The 22542-nt window shown below is 51.6% G+C and overlaps 1 long non-coding RNA gene across 1 annotated transcript; it reads right to left on the bottom strand.

Moving 5' to 3' along the window:
- Positions 1-5443: 5443 nt before the first annotated feature.
- LOC145542323 (uncharacterized) lies at positions 5444-8136 on the bottom strand. Its single transcript, XR_014079779.1, has 3 exons — positions 6950-8136; positions 6692-6829; positions 5444-5761 (listed from the first exon to the last, which is right to left on the bottom strand). It is a non-coding gene; the product is annotated as an uncharacterized LOC145542323 (long non-coding RNA).
- Positions 8137-22542: the final 14406 nt, after the last annotated feature.

Below are 22542 nucleotides of genomic sequence, written 5' to 3'. Positions count from 1 at the left end.
TGAGCCACCGGGGAAGCCCAAGGTACACAGTAAGTGCTCAACAAACACTGGGTTGGCCAAAATGTTCATTCGGGTTTTCCACACCGGCTTATGGCAAACCCGAACGAACTTGTTGGCCAGCCCATTATTTCTGAATAAAGGCTGGAAGGAAGCATTTTGTAGTCCTGGGCGCCCTCCGCACAGGGGTGGGAACCTTAGATTTGGCCTTGAGCAAGCTAAGGAGGCTGGGATGGGGGTGAGCCTGCTCAGAGGAGGACAGTCAGCAAAATCATCAGGGCAGGGATGCCTCCCACCCGAAGCGGCAGGATTTCTGGGACAAACGTGCAGCCAGATTGGCACCCAGAGGGGGCCTCGGAGCCCCCCCGCACAGGCACCTGGGGGGCTCGGGGTCCCAAGGCCCTCGCTGCCCGCTGCTCCTTGCCCAGGACTGACCACCCCACGAGTCTTTCCCACTGAAGCCACACATCCCTTGCAGGTGAACATACGCGCTTCCCTCTTGCTTCCTCAGGTACAGCCAGCGCTGCCAGCGTGCTCCCTGCCTTTGCCCACCCACCCCCACCGCACCTCCTCCACCCATCAGAAGTTAATTCCTCAGAAAACTTTCCTTGGGAGCAATTTCCACTTCTTATTATGCCCGCTGCGCGGCCCAGCTCTTGCTATCTGGCTCCCTACAGCAGGGAAGACGTCTGACGCTTGCCTGGAATAGCGGAGGTGACGGAGTTGGAAGGGGCCGACTCCTGGGATTACGATAAGGGCTGGCAGGCCATTTGGTATGCCAGCCCAGGCCACATGCTCTCCCTTCCATATTGGGGTGATAAAGATGATTTTCCATGCTGGTCCCTATCTGCTATCAAGACCAAACATTCAGATGCAGCCCTCCGTTTTAAACTCCACCCCCCCTACAAAATACCACTTCTTCCAAAGAAAATTGAACCTTCTGATTTGAAAGAGGAAAAAAAATTAATTGAAGTAGCCAGGTCATTCCCTCCCTAGGACTCTCGGATTTAATGAAAAAATGGAGAAGATTTTGAAGCCAGGTGTGCGAAGGAGGGAGAGAGAAGAGGACTGGGAGGCGTTTCTTGGGTCGGTTCTGAGGAGGCCCTGCTCCATCGGGAGGGTGTGGGGCAAGGGCACCGCGTCCCAACCCACGTGCCGGATGCTCTGACCTCAAAATTGTAACATCAGACATCACTTCTCGACTCAGGAGGAAGATCTTGACCCAAAAGAGAGGTGCCGGGTGGAGGAGTGGGCAGGGAGGAGGAGTGACTTCACGTCCCATCTTAACAAGATGTTACCCAAAGAGAAAGAGGCTTCGGGAGAGTTTGCATTCTCTCTCTTTATTATTATTATTTTTTTAGAGTTTCGGAATTGTGTCTTGGGTTTGGAGGCTGTCAGCAGAATACTTATGGTACTTTATGGTGCATTAGTAACGAGATTGTCTTCCCTTCCCAGAGCTGGCTTCAAACCCCCATCAATCTGGAAGGAGAGTGTATTAAGCAGGAGGATTTCTTTTTCGCCAAAGTCAGCATCTAGAGCAGAGAAGCCCCAACTCACGGAGCTCTGGCAGCTGCCTCGGCCTGGCCCACGGAGGCTTGGGGAGCAGGGAGCCTGCTGGACCTGGCGCCCATGGCCATCCACCCTGCCCCACCTCAGCACAGGCGCCCCAAACTCTTCAGATGGCTGCAGGAGGCTGCTGCCCCTTGGGGTCTTCCCACCCACCTCCCAGGAGGGTACCACACCCTAGGATGGCCTCAGTACTAGCTGCAAATTACAGCCCAGACGTGTGCGGATTCCTGGCCTGCAGGGAAGGGCTGGTGGGGGGGCGGGGCGGCAGGATGGGGAGGTGGCCGTCTGCCCCCTTCTGCAGGAGCAGGGGGACAAAGGACCGGAACTGAGAGGCTGGCGGTTCAGCCAGCACCCTGCCCACAGCTGCTTCCCATACAGGTTTTACAGGTCTGCCACAGAGGCGGGGAGAAGCATGGCCACAAGCCATTCATTACAAATTGGTTCAGGGAGGGCAAGACTGGAGAAGCTGTTTACACACGCACACTCACACACACACACCCAAACCTCAGGTGGAAATTCTCTGCTCCAGACAGGATGGGCCCCAGAGCAATCAATGGGCTGGGAACAGCATCTTCTTTTGTTCGCTGGGTGATGTCCAATGGGTCCCTGCCCCTCTGGGCCTCACTTTTCCCCATCTGGCAACCAAGCTGTTGGATTGGATCAGCTCTAGCAGTATTCCTGATTCTGATCACGTCTGTGTTAGTCGCTCAGTTGTATCTGACTCTTTGAGACCCCATGGACTGTGGCCCACCAGGCTCCTCTGCCCGTAGGATTCTCCAGGCAAGAATACTGGAATGGGTTGCCATGCCCTCCTCCAGGGCATCTTCCCGACCCAGGGATCAAACCCATGTCTCTTACATCTCCTGCACTGGCAGGCAGCTTCTTTACCATAAGTGCTACCTGGGAAGCCTGATTCTGATCATAACAATCATTAAACAGTAACAATAACAAGCAGTGATAACAAGTCCCACGTGGTGAGCGCTGACCAGGAGCCAATGCCGCGCCTGCACGTGTAGTATCTCATGGAATTCTCCAGCAACACCGTGGGCTGGGTATTATTATCCTCATCGCTCAGATGAGGGGGCAGGAGGTGAAGCAGCAAGTGCAGTGGCCCAGGAGGTGGAGGATGCTTTGTCATCAGGCCCGCATCATTCCCCGGGCCCCCATCCTGCCTGACTCCAAATCCCGACTCGTGACTCTCTCACTATAACCACCTTGGGTAGTCCTGCAGGTCTAGGATGATCCATTTATCTTCCAACTTTTCCTCCGCAATTAAAAACAAAGAAAGAGATGTGTCTAGAATCTTAAGACTTCCAGAGGCTTTCCTGGGCTGGATAGTACTCAGCCATGCCTATGCAAACATCAGCTGAAAGATGGGGAAGTCCAGGTCTGGGTCTTTGTTCTAGGAGGTGGGGAGGGTACAGAGAAGGTGCCCACACCCCGTGAGTGGAGGCCCCACCCACCCACAGATCATATTATCACCCTCCCCATCTTCTCTCCTCCTCCAGGACGCCCGCATCCCACCGGGCTCACCTCTCCTCCCACTGGGCCAGCATCTAGAGCAGGGTTTCTCAGCCTCAGAACCACAGACCCACTGGGCTGGCAATGCTGTGTTATAGGAGCCTGTCTTGTACATTGCAGGACATTGAACAGCATCTCTGGCCTCTACCCACTAGATGCGAGTGGCTTCCCCTCACTTATCCCTGCCCCCATCATTGTGACAACTGCAAATGTTTTCAGGTATTGCTGAATGCCCTTTGGCAGACAAAAGCATGCCCCAATTGAGATCTATTGCTCTGGTTGCTAAAAGTACAGAGGCCAAGGCACCCTGGTTCAGATGTCCCTCTGCCACTGAGAGGATCCCATTTGGTGATCCTCTCTAAAGATCAGTCTCCACATCTGTAAAAGGGGAGTGGTAAAGATACACAGGGACATTGTCTGAGGAGCCCATGAGATGAAACCTGTGAAGGGTATGTGAGGAGCTTAGCCTGGCAGCTGGCAAACGTGCTTCACCAAGGAAATGGTCCTGGGATGGGAGGAACAGCCAGCGTCACCCAGAGAAGATTAATATCAATGATGGAAGTCACCAGAGCCAGCTGGGAACAGCACAGGCTGAAAAGTGTGTGGACTTTGAGACTTGATGCTGAAGACCCTGGTCACATTGTTCAGTCCTTTATCCAAAGCCCCCACATCAGGGATGGTTTCCTTTCACTAGATGATCAGTACCCAACCAGGGCAGTTTTAACCCCCAAAAGACATTTGGCATTGTCTGGAGATATTGTTAGTCATCACAACTGAGGGGGGGTTCGGGGGGTTGTTTCTGGCTGGAGGTGCTGCTAAACACACCACACAGCACAGGACAGCCCTTCACAACAAAGAGCTATCAGCCCAGCATATCACTGCTACCCAGGTTGAGAGACCCTGCATCAGATTGATTAAACCCAGTTGCTTCCCCTTTTCTCACTGGCCACCAGGAAGCTCAGAACAAAGTTCTGATGAGCCAGCCCCATCGTCACAGTCCTCCACCACCACCACCCTCCCTTCCATGCCACCAGGCTGCCCGATGGAAACACCAGACTCAAAATCACAAAAGTAAGTGTACCCATACAATGGAATATTATTCAGCCGTAAAAAGGACTGAAGTCCTGATTCCTGCGACAACACAGATGAACTGGGAAAGCGTTATGCTAAGTGAGGGATGCCAGGCACTGATGGAGACGTATTGCATGATTCCATTGATAGGAAATATTTGCAGTAGGCAAACCTATAGATATGGAAAGTAAGTTAGTGGTTGCTAAGGGCTGGGGTCAGGCTTCCCAGGCAGCACTAGTGGTAAACCTATCTGCCAATGCAGGAGACATAAGAGATGCGCGTTCAATCCCTGGGGAGGGAAGATCCCCTGGAGGAGGGCATGGCTACCCACTCCAGTATTCTTGCCTGGAGAATCCCATGGACAGAGGAGCCTGGTGGGCTACAGCTGGGGTCACAAAGTGTCAGACACGACTGAAGCGACTTAGCATGCATACACGCCAGGGCTGGGGTCGGGAGTGGAAGGAGAGGTGGCTGCTGATGGGTATGTGGTTTCCTTCTGGAGGAGGGAGAATATTCCAGAGCTGCATAGTGGTGGTGGCTATGCGATGCTGTGAACGTTCCACACGCCGCCATGCTGTGCCGCTTAAATGGTTAAAACGTGGCGCGCTTCGTATGCTGTTGTTGCTTAGTCACTAAGTCGTGTCCAGCTCTTTTGCGACCCCGTGGACTATAGCCCGCCAGGCTCCTCTGTCCATGGGATTTCCTAGACAAGAATACTGAAGTGGTTTGCCATTTCCTTCTCCAGGGGATCTTCCTGACCCAAGGATCGAACCCACGCCTCCTGCATTTGGCAGGCAGGTTCTTTACCACTGAACCACCAGGGAAGCCCTCATGTGTTTCATGCATGTGTTTTCCCACAATTGTTTTAAATGTAAAGAAAGAATGGAAAAAAGAGAAAGAGGAGGAAGAAAGATTGAGACAGGAAGGAAAGACAGGAGAAAGAGATGGAGACTAGGACCAGTCTGTCTCCTCTGGGCCAGGAGTGTATGTGAGCCTCTTTTTCTTTCTCTTCCGTCTTCCTGTTTGGGAATATCAATCGGACCAAAGGAGGAGGAGGAGGGGGAAGAGGAGGAGGAGGAAGAAGCCGCCCGCCCGAAGCACTGGGACGGCTGACGTCTGACGTGCTGGGGGATCAGCAGGTCAAAGCAGTGATCCCACCGGTCTGTCAAAGGGTTATTTTGTCTACACAACACGGCGCAGCTGGTTCCACGTTTGGGGTTTTGTTTTCTTTTCCCTCGCTTCGACTGGCTTCCTTAACTTGGTGAATAAGCAATTTGAGAATGACTGGGGAAAAATAATATTTTTACTCAAGCCCAGGTTTCCAAATTGCCCAATTAACAGAGGAGGGAGAAAGCTCTCTTTGAAGGACTGGCCTCAGGCATTTGGAGTCAGAGTGACTTGGTCCCTCTCCAAGCGCTGGGAAAATGATGCAAGGGGCTTGGCTCTTCCCTGGGGCCGAGAGAGGAGGGTGTATATAACAGGTGTGCCGGGGGGCTCATCACAGCCTTCTTTCTCCTGGGGGAAGGGAAAGCAACCGCAGAAGCCTCAGCTGGGCATAGCTAATGGAACTGCAGTATATCCATACGATGGAAGATGATGCTGTCTGGATAAAAACACAGCAGTGAGTGTGAAGGTATATTTCCTATAGATTTGAGTAAACAGCACGTGGTAGGGTGGCAAGCGTCGGCACAGGGAAAATACTGGAAACAAACACATGGAAAGAAGAAAAGGCAGCGAATGATTTCGTGACGGGCAGTCTTCATTTCGTCCTACATCGCAAACAGCGAGTATTGCTTTTATAATCCAAAAACATTTTTTTTTCCAAACATTTTCAGGGAATATCAAGGACCAGCCTTCCCTTTGCAACGGCTTCCAGCTTGCAAATGGCCTGAACTCGTCTCTGCTCTCCGCCTGTCATGGCAGGGGATTCAGATCACTCGGCGCAGGCGGCTCCCAGCCACCTCCCAGAGATGCTGCCTCGGCAGAGAGCAGCTGAGAGAAAACCAATGCTAGGGAGGCCGTGGTGTTTGAGGGCTGGGGGGCGGGGGACACACAGCCCCCCTCCAGGAGGACGCGGTCCTCTCCACCCCCTGGCCCCGCCCACCCATGTGGACTTCCTTCTCAGAGAGAATCAGCACCATCCCCTCCGACCTGAGGGTGGGTGGTCCTTCCCTTCTGCCTCCCACCCTGGCTTCTCTTGCATGCTCTCCACCCCTACTTCGATCACGTAACTGGTCGTGTGTCCTTGGGCAAGTCGTTTGAATCACCACTATTGAAGAGAAATACAGGGACTTCCCTGGTGGTCCAGTGGTTAGAATCCACCTTACAATGCAGAGGACTCAGGTTCAAGTCCTGGTCAGGGAACTAAGATCCCATGTGCTGTAGAGCAACTAAGCTTTCCCACAGCAGCTGCTGAGCCCACACGCTCTGAATGCGGGCCACAGGTAGAGAGCCCCAGCACCACAACCAGAGATCCGCAGTGCGGCAAGTAAGACCCCATGCGGCCAAACAAATAAGCAAAAAAGAAACCCACTCTGTCATCGTGGATGCTGAAGCCACGGATATGGAGGGTGAGCTGTATTTTGCTGCGCTGTTCCATTTCATATAAGGGATTCGAGCATCCGCAATGTTGGTACCCACGAGGGCTGCTGGAACCATTCCCTCAAGCATGCTGAAGAGAGATAAACGTAGTTGTTTCAGTGAGATTCAGATGAGCAAGTCCTCAGAGCTCCAGTCCTGCCTGTGACTTTAACCCTGCATTCAGGCCACTCCGGTCCACGTAGTCACCTACCTGGACAACTCCCTGGGGCAGATGGACCTGTACCAGTGAGGAAAGCCACACAGCCGGAAAATGACCGAGTCGGGGTTTGAACACAGACCTTAGGCTCAGGGCCAAAGCCGCTTTGAACTGTTCCTCGTTTTTGTGTCCACGCTGTCCCTCTGGCTATGGTGTGGCTTGGCAATAAATGTCATATCTGGTTCAGTACACGTGTGTGACGAATCTTTAAGAATAATAAACCTTGATTACGCAACTACTAAATGTCAGCGGCTGTGCCAAGTGCCTTTCGCGCACCACCTCATCTAACATTTCATCAGCTGGGGTTATCAGCCCCGTTTTACAGATAAAGAGATGAAGTAACAGAGACCCCAGCATCACACAGCCTGGTGAGCCAGGGCATTTGAACCCAAGAGGGCTGGAAGTGCTGAAGTTTACTAGCTCTGAGGCTTGGGATTTGCAGCTGGGGCCTGTATAGGTGGCTCAGCGGTTAAGAACCTGCCAATGCAGGAGACACAAGAGACTTGGGTTCATCCCTGGGTAAGGAAAATCCTCCAGTATTCTTACCTGGGAGATCCCATGGACAGAGGAGCCTGGCAGGCTACAGTCCATGGGGTCACAAAGAGTCAGGCATGACTGAGCACGCACACAGACACACACACACACACATCTATTAATATATAGGACCAGGGGTAATGGTTTCTATACTGACCGCCTTGGGTAGGTTCAGACAGTAAGGCCACTGGAAACCTTGATCCCCAGGTTCTGGCTTAGAGTGAGGCAGCAGTGCCCTGAGTCTGATGCTGTTAGTACCTTGGGTCTCCCGTTACCCAGCAGAGACAATGGAGGCAGGGAGCACTAGCCTGCTGTGGACTGGGGGACGGTAGGACCCAGCTGTAGGTCAGCAGACATCACCTGGTTGACAAAGACAAGCTATGACGCTCTTTACTTTGCAGCCTAAGCACGTGCCACACTGATAAAGTGTACTTGTCCACTCCCCAACCTTTCACACACCATGGCGCGCGCAGAAACTGATAGTAGCTACGGTGAATCAGGCTTGGGGATCCAAATCGTGGTACACAAAGTGGGAGGCTTGGTTCAGGAAGCTCTCTCCGCTGCCCTCTTCCATTCCTGCCCTCTAGGATTTACTTTGAACTTGCAGGGAAAATAAAGAATCTGCCTCTGAAGGGGTTTTAAAGGACTCCGAGTTCATCCCAAGGAAGCTCTGCTTTCATGCCAATTCCCAGTTTTCCTGCAAAAGCTTTGGTGAGCTTTGGAGAAATGAGCACTTGGAGAAATGTTTGACTTTCCAGTGAGCACATCTGAATGGCTCACACTTTGCAATTCACAGCGACCGACCCAGGACCAGTCAACACTTTTCGGTCAATATATCTTTCAGGGAATAAAGACAACTTAAGTCTGCTCCTTTTATCTGTATCTGTCTACATCTTCTATGAGTTCCAGCCCACAGCAGTCTTTAGGGCACAGACATGCACTCTAGCCATGAAATTAAAAGATGCTTGCTCCTCGGAAGAAAAGCTATGATAAACCTAGACAGCACTTAAAAAAGCAGAGACATCACTTTGCCAACAAAGGTATTTCAAGTGGTCATGTGTGGATGTGAGAGTTGGACCATAAAGAAGACTGAGCACTGAAGAATTGATGCTTCTGAACTGTGGTTGGAGAAGACTCTTGAGAGTCCCTTGGACTGCAAGGAGATCCAACCAGTCCATCCTAAAAGAGATCAATCCTGGGTGTTCATTGGAAGGACTGATGCTGAAGCTGAAACTCCAATACTTTGGCCACCTGATGCAAAGAGTCAACTCACTGGAAAAGACCCTGGTGCTGGGAAAGACTGAAGGCGGGAGAAGGGGACGACAGAGGATGGGATGGTTGGATGGCATCACCGACTCGATGGACATGAGTTTGAACAAACACCAGGAGAGAGGGAAAGACAGGGAAGCCTGGTGTGCTGTAGTCCGTGAGGCCACAGAGTCAGACACAACTCAGCGACTGAACAACAAGAAATACACAAGTGCACAAACACACATTCTCACTTTACAATTCCATGAGTTTCTTCCCTAAAATTAATCAATATAGGAAACACAGCTCTGTGAATCTTCTCGACCCGACCCAGCTCTGGAAATTCAGAGCAAAAAAAAATTTTCAGGTTCCAAATCCCGGATACAAGCTTACAGGGACCCTCAGACCCTGTAATTAAACCAAGGAGCCTACTGAGGCCCAGAGGGGAAGTGACTTGTCCAAGGTCATCCAGTGACTGTGCTGGAGCCCAAGTGGGTCCCAGGCCCCTTGGCTCCCAGTCCAGCACTGCCCAGAGAGGTACAAGAACCAAGGTCATCGTCTAAACCACAAGGAGACAAATACTCTTCCCCATCCCCGAGGAGAGCCAATGGAGGGAATCTTCGCAGGCACAATTGCAGCAAAAAGTTTTCAAAGCCTTTCCTAACCTAATATATGTAAAGAAATCTTTGGAGAGTCATTCCCCATTAATCAGCTGTCAGCAGCGTTCTGAGGGAGGGAGAGGGAGGGGAGACTAACTCATTTCCCAGAGCCTGTCTTCAGGATTTCAAAAACGAGTTCAGCAGAGCCAGTCACTTTGGGGGCATCGGAAAAAGTGAGAGAAATGCCTCTCACTCCCCCAAATACATGTCCCCTAATACCAGCACCATGGTCCCCCTCACGCCCCCAAATACTCTAACCCGGCACCACGATCCTGACTTAGCGACCCTCACCCTTTACATGAATCAGAATTATCTGGAAGGCTATTAAAACACATATCATTGCCACTGCCCCCCATCCCCAGTCTCCCATCCACCCACCAAGAGCTTCTGATGGAGCAGGTCTGGCGTGGAGCCCGAGAAGTTGCACTGCTAACAAGCTCCCCGGTGATCTAATGCCGCTGGTCCAGGGAACCACAGTTGGAGAGTCAGTGTTCTCTGCCCCTGAAGCTGCTGGGACAGTCTAGATAAAAGAGTGGCGGGGGGGAATATGTTATATTTCTGGGAGCCGAATAACACAGCGGTTGGATCCAAGACTCCAAGTCAAACAGAGGTATTAGCACCTGACATACCCAATTGCGAGAGTGCGGTCTGTCCACTGCTGCTGCCTGCTGTCTGAGGCCGGCATATCGTGGGTGTCGGGTGTCGGGGAAAGAGGTGTTGGGGGTGTTGCCTTGGTTGCCGAGTGGGGGTAAATCAAGCAAGTGCTTCCCCACTCCCTACGTGGAAAGGAAGGGAGACATGGCACCAGGGTCTAGGGGAACATCATCTAGGAGAACATCTAGGAGTGACCTGAGGGGCTTCCCTGGAGACTCAGCAGAATCCACCTGCCAATGCAGGAGACACGGGTTCAATCCCTGATCTGGGAAGATCCCACAGACCGCAGAGCAACTAAGCCCAGAAGCTGCAACTCCTGAGCCCACGAGCCATAGCTACTGAAGCCCGAGCGCCCACGAGCCTGTGCTCTCCAGTAAGAGACGCCACCACGAGACGCCCACTACCGCTACAAAGAGAAGCCCTCGCAGGCCGCAACTAGAGAACACCCACGCAGCAACAAAGACCCCGCATGGCCATAAATAAATAAATAAATAAAATTATTAAAAAAAAAAAAAAGAGTGACCCAAGAGTCTCATTTCTTTGCCTTGATATTGGGTTGGGGGGTAATTAGGTGCTGAGACACCAACATGGGCCCAAAGTCTGTTTCTCCCCATTTATAATAATTTGCAAGTGGATGTCTTTCTTTTTCACCATTAAAATCCTCATGATACAAAATTCAGAAAGTGCCTGAAGGCAAAAAGAGAAAAATATCATGAGTAATCTTACCCTTTAGTAGTACTTATTCATTATTTGGGTCAACATTCCTCTGGGGTTATTTTTCTACGCATAAGTTTTGCTTTTTTTTTTTAATGTAGTATCATTCTGTTTTGGAATGACTCTTTTCACTCAATATTTCATAAACATTTTGCCAAGTTATTAAAAATCCTGAGAGGTAGCATAGTTCAGTTAAGACAGACCTTGCATCCAAGTGACCTGAGTTCACACTGAGGTCTGCCCCTGACCAGCTAAGAGACCAAGAAAAGTTAATGTCACTGTGCTTCATGTTCTCCCCCAGCTGGGATGACAGTGTTAGCAGCTGCCTCAAACAGTTGTAGGTATTAAATGAGCTAAGCATTTAGAGTGGTTGCTAGCATGGGGTGAAGGAAATATTATGCAAATGTTGCTCCCTTTACTATATGTTCCTGTGATGGTTCTATGCCACTATATGGATGTTTCATAACATACTGGCAATATCCTCTTGTTAGAGGTTTCCTTTCTTGTTTTTCCTATTGTAAAAACAAAAAAAAAATGTGATGAACACACTTACATCTTTGCCCATATGCATGATAAATTCCTAGAAGTACAAAGCAATAGCCCGAGGATGGTTCTAAACATACCTAAATCTTTAGAAACATGCTCTCCAAGTTGCCCTTCAGAAAACTGATACCAGTACAGTCTGCCACAAACAGTATATGAGAGTCCCAGCTTCCAGAACCCTCAGTAACCGTGGACAGTATCATTTTCCCCCTCATAATTGCCACTGTGATGCGTGAGCATGGTAACTTCTTAATTTCGTTTCTTGGGTATCTGGTAGTCCATGGGGTTGCAAAGAGTCAGACATGACTGAGCAACTGAACTGAACTGACTGGGTATCTGGTAAGACCAGCAATTGATGGCTCAGACAGGAAAGAATCTGCCTGCAAAGTGGGAGACCCAGGTTTGATCCCTGGATCAGAAGATCCCCTACAGAAGGAAATGGCTCCCCACTCCAGTATTTCTTGTCTGGAGAATTCCATGGACAATACAGTCTGTGGGGTCACAAAGATCAGACATGACTGAGCAACTAACACTTAACAACTCGCACATATGACATATGTCTTTAATAAATTGCCTGTCTGTGGCCATTGACCAGGGGTTGTTCATCATCCTTATTTATTTGCAGGAGCTCTTTGTATAGCAAAGACGTGAACAGCAGAGATGTTGAAAGTATTTTCTTCAGCTTATCATTTACTTCTCAGCTTGATTTTCAGTGCGTTTCCCCACCTTGTGTGTTACTTTGTTCTCCTTGGATCCATTTGGTAACAAGCCAGGGGAGCGATAGCTTCCTCCCCATCCGCATCTTCCCTGCCCAGTCCCGTCAGCCTAGGGCCCTTTTAACTTTGTAGCCTGGGGCAGTCCCTTTGATTTACTGCCCTCTACATAATGAAAAAAACCCAGATTGGAAAGTGGTCTCTCAGATCTTTCCAGAAGTCCTAGATGACCCCAAATCTCCTGGGCTCCTACCCCTGCTGGTTGCATAGGTCACAGGTCATCACGCCCCAATGACCTCCAAAAAAGGGATAACTCAGGCCCCTTGGTGATAGCAGTTGATGCCAGCCAACTGGTTTGGTGGCTTGTGTCTCTAAATTTCCCTGATAATTTTTGGTGGAATGTAGGCTATAGCCCAGGACTGAAAGAGCTAAAACACGATTCAACTGAGGAAAGCAACGAGAGCTGCCCCTTACTGAGCCCCACTGATTGCCTTCTCTTCCCAGGAATCCCCACAAGTTAAGTGTTTCTGTGCTCATTTTTAAAATAAGAAATGGAAGTTCAGAAAGGTTATATCACTTGCCCCAGGAAACACAGCTCCTGAGGACCAAAACCAAGATGAAAGTGGAGGTCATCAAGATATAAAGCTTATGTCCTCTTGCAGAATCCCACTCACTGGACCTACCTGGATTCTACAAACTGGCTTCCCTCATAGCTCAGCTGGTAAAGCATCTGCCTGCAATGCAGGAGACCCTGGTTCGATTCCTGGGTCAGGAAGATCTACTGGAGAAGGAAAACGCTACCCACTCCAGTATTCTAGCCTGGAGAATCCCATGGATTGTATAGTCCATGGGGTCACAAAGAGTTGGACACGACTGAGTGACTTTCACTTTCACTTTGCCACCTGCTTGCTCTATGACACCAGGAAAGTTGCTTCATCCTTCATCCTCAGCTTTCCTTCATCTTGGGAGAATAATAGCCTGCCTCTATATCACGCCACATTAGGAGAGAAGCAAGTTTTTTTCTTTTTTTGGTGGGTCCTAGTGTCTTCCCATCGATGGTTGTTCAACAGCCAGCCGTGATTCTGGTGCTCTGGCCGGGGAGATGAGCACATGTGCTTCTACTCCGCCATCGTGAACCAGTCTCCTGGTTTCCTTATTCGAGCGTATTTGGCTTGGATCCCGAGCTCCCGAGAAGCCGGGGACGGGCGGGAAGCTGCTCCACCTCTTCAGTACACCTGCTGGCAGTGGTTCTCAGCAGAGAATCAGGTTTTCAAAACATCATCATGAAAACTCCATAAACTGTAAAAGTGTTCAAATGAGGTACAAATCCTAGATGAATTTCACAGAAGCGCTTACTCACAACCGTACAATTTATACCAACGTGTATCAACTTGAATCCATCATACATACTACAAACATACAGGACAGATCTCCAACCGGTTCCTACCCTCACATTCATTCATTTGGGCAACAAATAACCACTGTTTCCTAGGTCTTGGTGGGAGTCCTGGGGGAGGCGGACTGTATCTGTGACCTCAAGGAGCTCACAGTAACACACGCAAGTGCACACGTACTCATACACACATCATGCACATGTGCACACACATTCTCATCTCCACTTGAGTGATCCTTTTGAGTGTCTTTCTCTTCTGAGGTCTCAGAGGCACACAATCTTTAAGTTCACTTGAAATCAGGTTCCCATAGCTTCTGCCTGCTGCAATGATCCCAGCCTTCCCAACACATGACAAATCTGTATTCATCTGGGTCTCCATGCCTGGGGGTACAGGGAGGGCAAGTGTGGGCCTGCCCTTATAGAACACGGCAGCCAGAGACAGCTCAGCTTCTACCCCGCAGAACATTTCACAGAGGCGAAAATCAGGCCACTCCAGATCCAAGTGTATTTTCCCAGCATATTAGATACGTCTCTGTCTTTGAACTAACACTATTTGGAACTTCTTTGGTGGTGCAGGGGATAAGAATCCACCTGCCAATGCAGGAGACACGGGTTCGATCCCTGGTCTGGGAAGATTCCACGTGCCTCGGAGCAACTAAGTCCACGCATCCCAGAGCCCTCGGGTCTAGAACCTGTGCTTAGCAACAAGAGAAGTCACCGCGTGAGATGCCCACGCACTGCAGTGAAGAGCAGCCCCGCAGCTAGAGAAAAGCCCACAGAACCAGGGCAATGAGGAGCCAGCACGGCCCCAAAAACCAAAAAAACTGACAACTACTGATGTCAAGAAAGATGAAGTTCAAAAACATTATGTTGGGAAATAAAAGCAAGTTTCAGGATGAAACCTACTATAGCATACCATTATATAAACTGTAAAGACTACATATTTCAATGTAAAAGCTAGTAAGATTATAAAAGGATGTATTTTAGTTTCCTGTGATTGTGGTAACAGATTTCTACAGATTTGGTGGCTTAAGACAACAGGGATTTATTCTCTCACGGTTCTGGGGATCACACTGTCACCGGGCCGAAACCAAGGTGTCATAAAGTACGTTCTCCCTGAAAGCTTTGTGGGAGAATCTCTCCCTTACTTCTTTTGGCTTCCAGTGGCTGCCAGCATTCCTTGGTTTATGGCCAAATTGTCCAGTCTCTGTCTCCACAGTCACAGCAACCCCTCCTCCTCTGTCTGAGTCAAATCTCTTTCTTCCCCTCTCTTCGAAGGACATGTGGTATGGCATTTAGGGCCCTCCCAGAAAATCCAGGATAATCTCCCTGTCTCAAGATCCTTAGCTTAGTCTCATCTGCAAAGATCCTTTTTGATTTTAAGGTAACATTTACAGGTTCTAGGAATTAGGACATGATATCCCTTGGACTGCAAGGAGATCAAACAAGTCCATCCTAAAGAAAATCAACCCTGAATATTTATTGGAAGGATTGATGCTGAAGCTGGAGCTCCAATACTTTGGCCACCTGATGCAAAGGGCCGACTCATTGGAAAAGACCCTGATGTTGGGAAAGATTGAAGGCAGGAGGAGAAGGGGACGACAGAGGATGAGATGGTTGGATGGCTTCACTGACTCAGTGGACGTGAGTTTGAGCAAACTCCAGGAGATAGTGAAAGACAGGGAAGCCTGGCGTGCTGCAGTCCATGGGCTCACAAAGAGTCAGACGCGACTGAGTAACTGAACAGCAACAATCTTTGGGGGCTTTTACTCAGCCTCCTGCAGCCTGTACAGAAATAATAGCAAATTCTTCTGAAGGAAAAGGGAATAATTCAGTAGAGGAGAACATGAGGAAGCTGTCTGTAGGCGCCCACTCTATTGTATCTGTGTGAAATACTTAATAATTTTTTTAAAAATTTAAAACCCTGCCACCTCTGAGCACTGTGACCCTGGGCAATTTATTTCACATTTCTGGACTTTCATCTCCTCTTCTGTAATATGAAGATATCGATCCCTCCTTCGTGAGAGTGTAGGAGCTTTCAAAAGTATCATGTTTATGAAGTGCCTAGTAGGTGTCTGGCTCATCATAAGCCATCAGTATTATTATTGCTGTTGTTGCCTTTCTAAAACTGAGAAGCATTTTCTACAGCACACTCATGGGCGCATGCACACACGCGCGCACACACACACACTTACTGAGTGAGAGAAATAAGTTTTTCTGCTCCAAGCCCTGGTTTCTGAAACCCAGCATTGGTGGGGGTGGGGTGAGCAGAAGAGCTGAAACCACGGTGGTGGAGGCGGGGGGGCCCCTGTGCAAAGGCCCTTTTTGATCTCCTCTAACTGCCACTATAGAGAATTAGATGGAATTCATTTCTATGATGAAGGAATTAATGGTTATGGAGAGAATTGGGTTCAGGTGGAAGACTTGAATCCAAAGAAGGGAATAAAGCCTTGAAATTCAAATGAAAAATTATTATATAAGCATAAAGAAAACCTATTTTACACCTGTAAGACTAAATGTATAAATATGAACCAACTGCTCCCTCTGGGAAATGGGGATTGTGCTTTTAATTCACCTAGACAAATATGCAGTGCTCTCTCCCTTCCGTCTATACATCCCAATGAAGGCCGGCACTTGCTGGAGCTGCAGAGTAACACCCCCACCAAGACTGGCCACCTCCTCCCTTGGTCTAAGCATCTTCTGGGTTCCCCAGGGCCCCCAGGAGGGGGCTGGGCTCCTGAACCTGCAAACTGCTTGGACAAGGTCATCTCAAAGACTCCCTCCCAGCTGTGGCATGCTTTGGTCCTGCCATCCCCTCCCCACCCCTCCTCACCCCCACGGACCATCATACAGGGCATAATGCCCTATGGTCATTAGGATGTTTCAATTTCATTCACTTATTCATTCAGTGGCATCTCTGAGCACCTGCCATGTACCAGTCTCTGTGCCCAGTGCTGGAGATCATCCAGTTTACCAAAGGGGAAACTGAGGCAGCAAGAAAAGAAAGAGAGCAGCCTTTAGAGTCAAGGAGGACTAAGTTAAAATCCTTTCCCTATCACCTGATGGCTCCTTGACCTGGAACCAGTTTCAGTTTGACCTTTGTTGTTCAATTGCTAAGTCATGTCCGACTGTTTGAGACTCCATGAACTGCAGCACATTAGGCTTCCCTGTCCTTCACTGTCTCCTGGAGTTTGCCCAAAGTCATGTCCAGTGAGTCGGTGATGACATCCAGCCATCTCATTCTCTGCCACCCCCTTTTCCTCTTGCCCTCAATCTTTTCCAGCATCAGGGTCTTTTCCAATGAGCCGGCTCTTCAGAGCCAGTGGCCAAAGTATTGGAGCTTCAACTTCAGCATCAGTCCTTCCAGTAAATATTCAGGGTTGATTTCCTTTAGGATCAACTGGTTTGAAAAGGCAAAAAAGATATGATACCAGATGAGCCCCTCCAGGTCAGCAGTTGTCCAATATGCCATTGGGGAAGAAAGAGAAAATAGCTCCTGAAAGAATCTGACCTTGGACCTCCCTGAAACTCAGCTTCCTCCTCTGTACATTACAGGTGCTGGTATCTACCACCAGGAGTGGCTTTCAGATTAAACAGGCTTTCCTGAGTACCTGCAACGGGGCTACCATTCAGCACTACTAGTTACTCACACTGGGGCTCACGGTCGAAGAGTAACATGGTCACTCAGTTTAGCCCTTTCTTGAGCACCCTGTGTTCTAGCTGGGCCCCAGAACTGCAGGGATAAATGCAACAGGAACCCAGTGGCCGACTGCATGTAGGAGGCGGGAAGGAGCGGAGTGGGTACCCACTGAGTGCCGCCTGCAGATCCAGCACTAGCCTAGGTGTTTGCACCCAGCTCACCACCGCTGCTGAGGACAGTGCAGATCAGCCGTGCTCTGAGTTCCACTGAGCGTCTCTCTGCACGTGTGTCTAGCCACCCTTCTCATGCTCCGAGAGACTGAGAAAGACTTGGCGCACAGAAGCCACACCAAAGATTCAGTATCCCGACAAATCACTGGCCTCACAAGATTCAAGCCCAGGTCTCCCAGCCTTTTCTCAAGCCCAGACATCCTGCTTGTGGTGGATTCGTTCATCCACCCACCCATCTATCCAGTGAGTATTTACTGAGCATCTACTAAGGAACTTAGTTGACAGGAGTAAATACACAGAGAGAAGAAAGACCCCTCCCCACGTGACGGAGGAGGGGCCTTCTCCAGGAGAGGAGGACAGAGAAATCTTGGGGACCAGAGGAACTCAATGCCACCAGCTTCCCCTTAGCAAGAAGCCCACCTGAGGTGTTTGATCTTTCCATCCTCAAGCCGGTCCCACTCCAGCCCTCCAAAGCCTGAGGGCCTGGAAGGAAAGTTCGTCTGGGCTTGTGGGCGTCCCTGGAATGTGTGCAGAGCCACAAGCTGCAGGCTGGCTGGAGCAGACCGCCACCACCCCTTTTGGATTTGTTTAATGAAAACGCTTTGCCGGTTCCGTAGATGCTCAACTGTGATAAGGTAACTGTCTGAGCACAGTAGACAACCGGTTACTGCTGGACTCAGGGCAAGTTGAACTTGGAGAAATGAAATGAAGGGGTCAGTGAAGGCAGCCCATCTTCATCTGACACACGGTCTTTTGTTTAGACAGCCCTGGGGCTTGGGAGGAGACGTCCCTCCGCAGGCTCCTCAGTGGATCCAGCACACAGGGCTTTCTGTTGCACACTCACTTCCACCTCCTCGGATCTGTGTGTGTGCACGCACACACAGGCACACATGCCCACGTACAGACGTCCCACACACTCTCATACACTCGTCTGGGTACCCACGCGCGCTCAGCCTCACTTGTCCTCACGCACACACTCTGACACACAGTCACCTCCATCCCACTCCACGCCCCTTAGGCCACTGGGACCCGACCGGAGGGGTACTCTCTCTTTCTGCGGAGGTCCTTTGCCCACCCAGAAATGGCAAGGAAAGAGAGATTCACGGGCAGAGGGAAGGTGTGTACAGATATGGGGGAGAACACTGTGAAGACGGCCTTGACTGCATTTTTGAAAGTCAGTGGGAAAGCAGTTAGCAAGACAGGGAAGTCCAGAGGAGGAAGAGGAGGATGAGGGGGCGGTCCCAGTGGTCATCTCAGCACCTCTAAGCTTCGGCCTCACTGTCTTTCCTTCCAAATTTCCAGGAAGGAAGGAGGAGGCTGCCTGAGAGCCTGAGAAACAGCGGGCCTGGGAGAAGCCGCGTTATGAGTGTGTTGCTGTTGGATTCCTTGGGACCTGGAATCCAAGGCACCCCATTCTGTTTTTCTGGGGGAAATTACGATGTCAAGCCAGCAACACCCCCGTTTTCCTGCTCTTCCTCCTCCGGTTTGGGCAAATATTTCAAGGTCACTCTGAGAAGAGTGTTCCTTCCTAAGGGGAAAAACATAATAAAAGATGCTGGGGAGTGGGGGGAAGGTGCTTTGTCTCAAGGGTGCCTCTTCCAACACGGCCCTAAGGAATTCTGGCCTCTGGAACCTGGAGGGAGCTGGAGCTGCCACTGGAGGGGCCTTTGTTCGCCCATATTCCATTTCTCTCCCCACCCCCACCTCCCTCATTATCAAACATTTGAAGACTGAATAATTCCATTTGTCGATGTCTTCGGCTGGAGCCTCTGAAAATGCAGAAGGCCCTGCCAAAATCAAAACCCTTGGTTTTCAAGGTGGATTTATCACCCTTTAAAGGAAGATTTATTGGGTAATCGCTTTCAAAAAGTGCTCATTGCACAGGGATCTGAAAGAGGTTGGGGGAAGAGACCCCTGGCCCCCTAGGGGCCCAGGAAAGGAGCCCCAGTGGTGGCCATAACTGATCTCACGTGTCTCATCAATTCACAGCCAGAGAAAGACCAACTTCCCCAGCTGAAGCCAAGCTGGGGTCTTGCCCCTAGCCCTTGGGCCTTTGTCTTTCCGATTTTAATTGGGGTTGGAGGGTTCCATTTGGGAACGTGGAGTGGGGGGGGGGGTGATTCCTTATTTTAGCATTGTTGTGGCCCTTAATAAAGGTGGAGGAGATCTTAGACCAGACAAGGTGGCGGTAGAGAACCACTGTTCAAGCCTTTAGAGCATCTAGGAGAGAGTGGTTCCTGCAGGGAGCAGGGTGCTCAGTCACACTGGGCGGGGTGGATGCCAAACAGAGGAAGGTGTCTTCCCAAAGGGCGCTGTGGATCCCCATCTGACCAAACCGTCCCCCCAGCCCAGGGACTCGGGCTCAGAGAGCAAAGGAGGACCCTACATACTTCCGGAAACCATAGCGATGGGGCACGCGGTGGACAAAATGGGCAGAGGAGGGGAGGAGATAGCCGTGGAGAAGTCAGAAAGGCCAAGAGGAGACGATAGAGGACTGGGTAAAAAAGACAGAGGAGCCCGTGGCACAGACTGTGGGGCGCAGGGAGGGACAGAAAAGTGAGTGCGAGACACACAGCGAAAGAGGAGGGGGAAAGAAACAGAGAGAGACTGGGGCGAGGGGCTGGAGGGAAAACTTTCGGGGCCACCTTCAGCCCAACAGACGCCCCCTGGCTTAGAGCAGCGCGTCGAGCTCTTGGGAGGAAGTTAACCCCGTGCGGGGGAGTTAAGCGGGGCAAGGGGGTCAGCGAAGGGAACCCAGAGGAGGGGGAGGGTTTCCTCCCCTTCCTGCAGCGCCGCCCCAGCGCCCAGGTGAACCGCCCCCCCTTTCCCCTGCTGCATGTGAAATCGCCATTTCACCCGGCCACACTTCTTAATTGTTGCAAAAATCATTTGTGAAATTGGTCTCCAACAGGCGAGAACGGCCACACTCATTCCGACAGACACCCTCCTCTTTCTCCCCCTCTGCCCGCCCCGCGGGAGCCCATGGGATCCCCCAGCCACAGGAACCCAGCGTTGGCGCCGCCAGCCCTGGTTGAGGGGCGCCGGCTGGGGGGGTTGGGGTGGGAATCTCGCTCGAGACTGACTGAAGCCGCCCCGCTGAGTCTTCTGCAGCAGCGGAGGGCAGGGACCCGGCCAACAGTTAGACGGCCCCCGTGTGGGCCGCCTGGGTTCCAACGTCCTTGGCAGCCACGGGTCGGGGGCGCTCGCCCCACTCCGTCCAGAGATGAGCCCACGCCCGCAGCCAAGTGCGCCAGGAGACAGAGCTCTGCGCGCTCCAGAGGGCTTCTCTCCCCTGGGGGAACTGACCAAATCCCCACTCACACCTTCTTGATAGGCGCCTAGAGCTATGCTAGGACAACAAGGAAGAGACCGCAGGGCCTAAATGCCGACACTGACCCTCACTAAGAAGCACACACTCAGTGGAAAACACAAGCTGCAAACCCACCGCAGACCTACACACAGACCCACCTTCCCCAGGACTCACACAGACGTGGGCATGAACCTGTATTCACACACAGACACACTGGCCCACTCCACCCACACATACAGAGGCGAGGTGGCTTAAACTCTTCCTCACCATGATGGAAATTACTGCCGACGCATGCATGAATGAACAATATATGTGTGTGTGTGTGTGTGCATTACATAGGTATGACTGTGTGTATACCTGTGTGTATATATATATACAGCCACCTCAGGAGGTCAAGGCAGGGAGACCCTCCAACGAGATGAGATGGAAAAGGGACTGACTCAGGCCTGACTCATCGTCCCCAGACTTACACATTGTGGTGTAAAATGCCACCTTCTCATCTCTCTTGGGGGCAAGCGGATACAGTGGGGTAGCATCTCCAGAAAGGAAAGGGTCACAGAAAACCTGGCAGGGCCCCTGTAACTCAGGTAGCCTGGCACCTTGGTTTCCTAAAGGGACTGGGGGTGGGGGGGCTTTCCAATTTTAAAGCTACTTGGCCTTCCTCCCTCAATTCTGGGGCCCCTAGGGGGCATGAGTGTAACAGCTTTTCAGCAGGCCCCCATTTCTGGAAGGTCTCTCGCCACCCCGGCCCCACCTCTGGCCGGAGCAGCCCCCAGTACTGGAATAGAGGGGAGAGGAGGGGGACTGTCGCATGCTGAGAGGGGCAAAGGTCACAGGTGAGGAGAGGGGGAGGGGAGGGGGCACCCGGGGCAGCCAGAGGAGGCTCCCAGGCCAGGCCGGTAGGGGGCTGACCCCAGCACCGGGAGAGGGCGGGCAGGGGGCAGGCTGGGGGTGGGGGCGAGTTTGGGGGCTGGGTTTATTTTATTGTATCTGGCCTCCAGCGCTGGGCCGGAGACACTCTTTCTCGGGGGAGACAAAAGACCTGCAGTCCTGGCGTCCTGCCCCGCTGGGAGGGCGTTTCGCCCCCAGGACTCGGCATCCCCCAGACAGAAGGGTCTGGTCCTCTAGCCCTGGGGAAGGTGGGGAGAGTGCAGAACGGGAGGACCTCACTTCCACTCCTCAGTGATTAACTGGGGCTCCCTCCCCCCCACCAGCAGAGGACCTTGGAACTGGGGGGCTCAGAGGGGGTACCCTCCCTCCCACGTCCCAGCCCTTTGGACCCCCAGATCCTGGGCACCGACTTGCGGTCTGCCTCAAGGCAGCGAAGTACCTGCTGGAGAGGGCTTCTGGGTGTGGGCTGAAGAGGGACAGGAGTTTAATCCTGGCTGGAGATGGGTGAGGACTAGGGGCCCTGGAGGGGAGGGGAGGAAGGAGTGGGTCCCTAACACTGAGCGGAGGGCTTTCTGAGCCCCAGACCCCGCCATCCTTCTGGGCTTCTCAGAGCTGCAGGAGGCCAGGCAAGAACAGGACACCCAGGCTCAGAGGCAATTTCACAAAGAAAGTCATAAGCCGCACCCCCCCCCAGGTCACCTAGGCCAATTCCAGGTGGACCCCAGTGGCTGAAATGTCAAAGTGTGTGAGTGAGACGAGGGAGAAGACATGAGATCCAGCTGGACTCCGACTCTGGGAGGCTAGAGCTGAGCCGAGAATTCGAGGCAACCACCGACGGCAGGCAGGCATTCCCGTGCAGCCGGACTGCAGAGCCGGCTGTGGGCGACCGGGGGGTTGGGGGCTCGGTCGACCCGGCCCACCCGTCAGGGGAAGACACTGGGACTGGGGGGCCCCCTCCCCTTCTCCCTCGCCCCCGCCCAGCCCCCACCACGCCCCCGCCTTTTGCTCCCTCTGTTTTAACGGGCGGTTCAGATGCTCCCCCCAAAGCGAGGTGAGTC

This window comes from Giraffa tippelskirchi, chromosome 3, assembly GCF_054371585.1.
Source record: "Giraffa tippelskirchi isolate mGirTip1 chromosome 3, T2T-mGirTip1v1.2.pri, whole genome shotgun sequence".
In the NCBI taxonomy this organism is placed as follows: Eukaryota; Metazoa; Chordata; class Mammalia; order Artiodactyla; family Giraffidae; genus Giraffa; species Giraffa tippelskirchi.
This window is presented reverse-complemented; position numbering and strand designations above follow the sequence as displayed.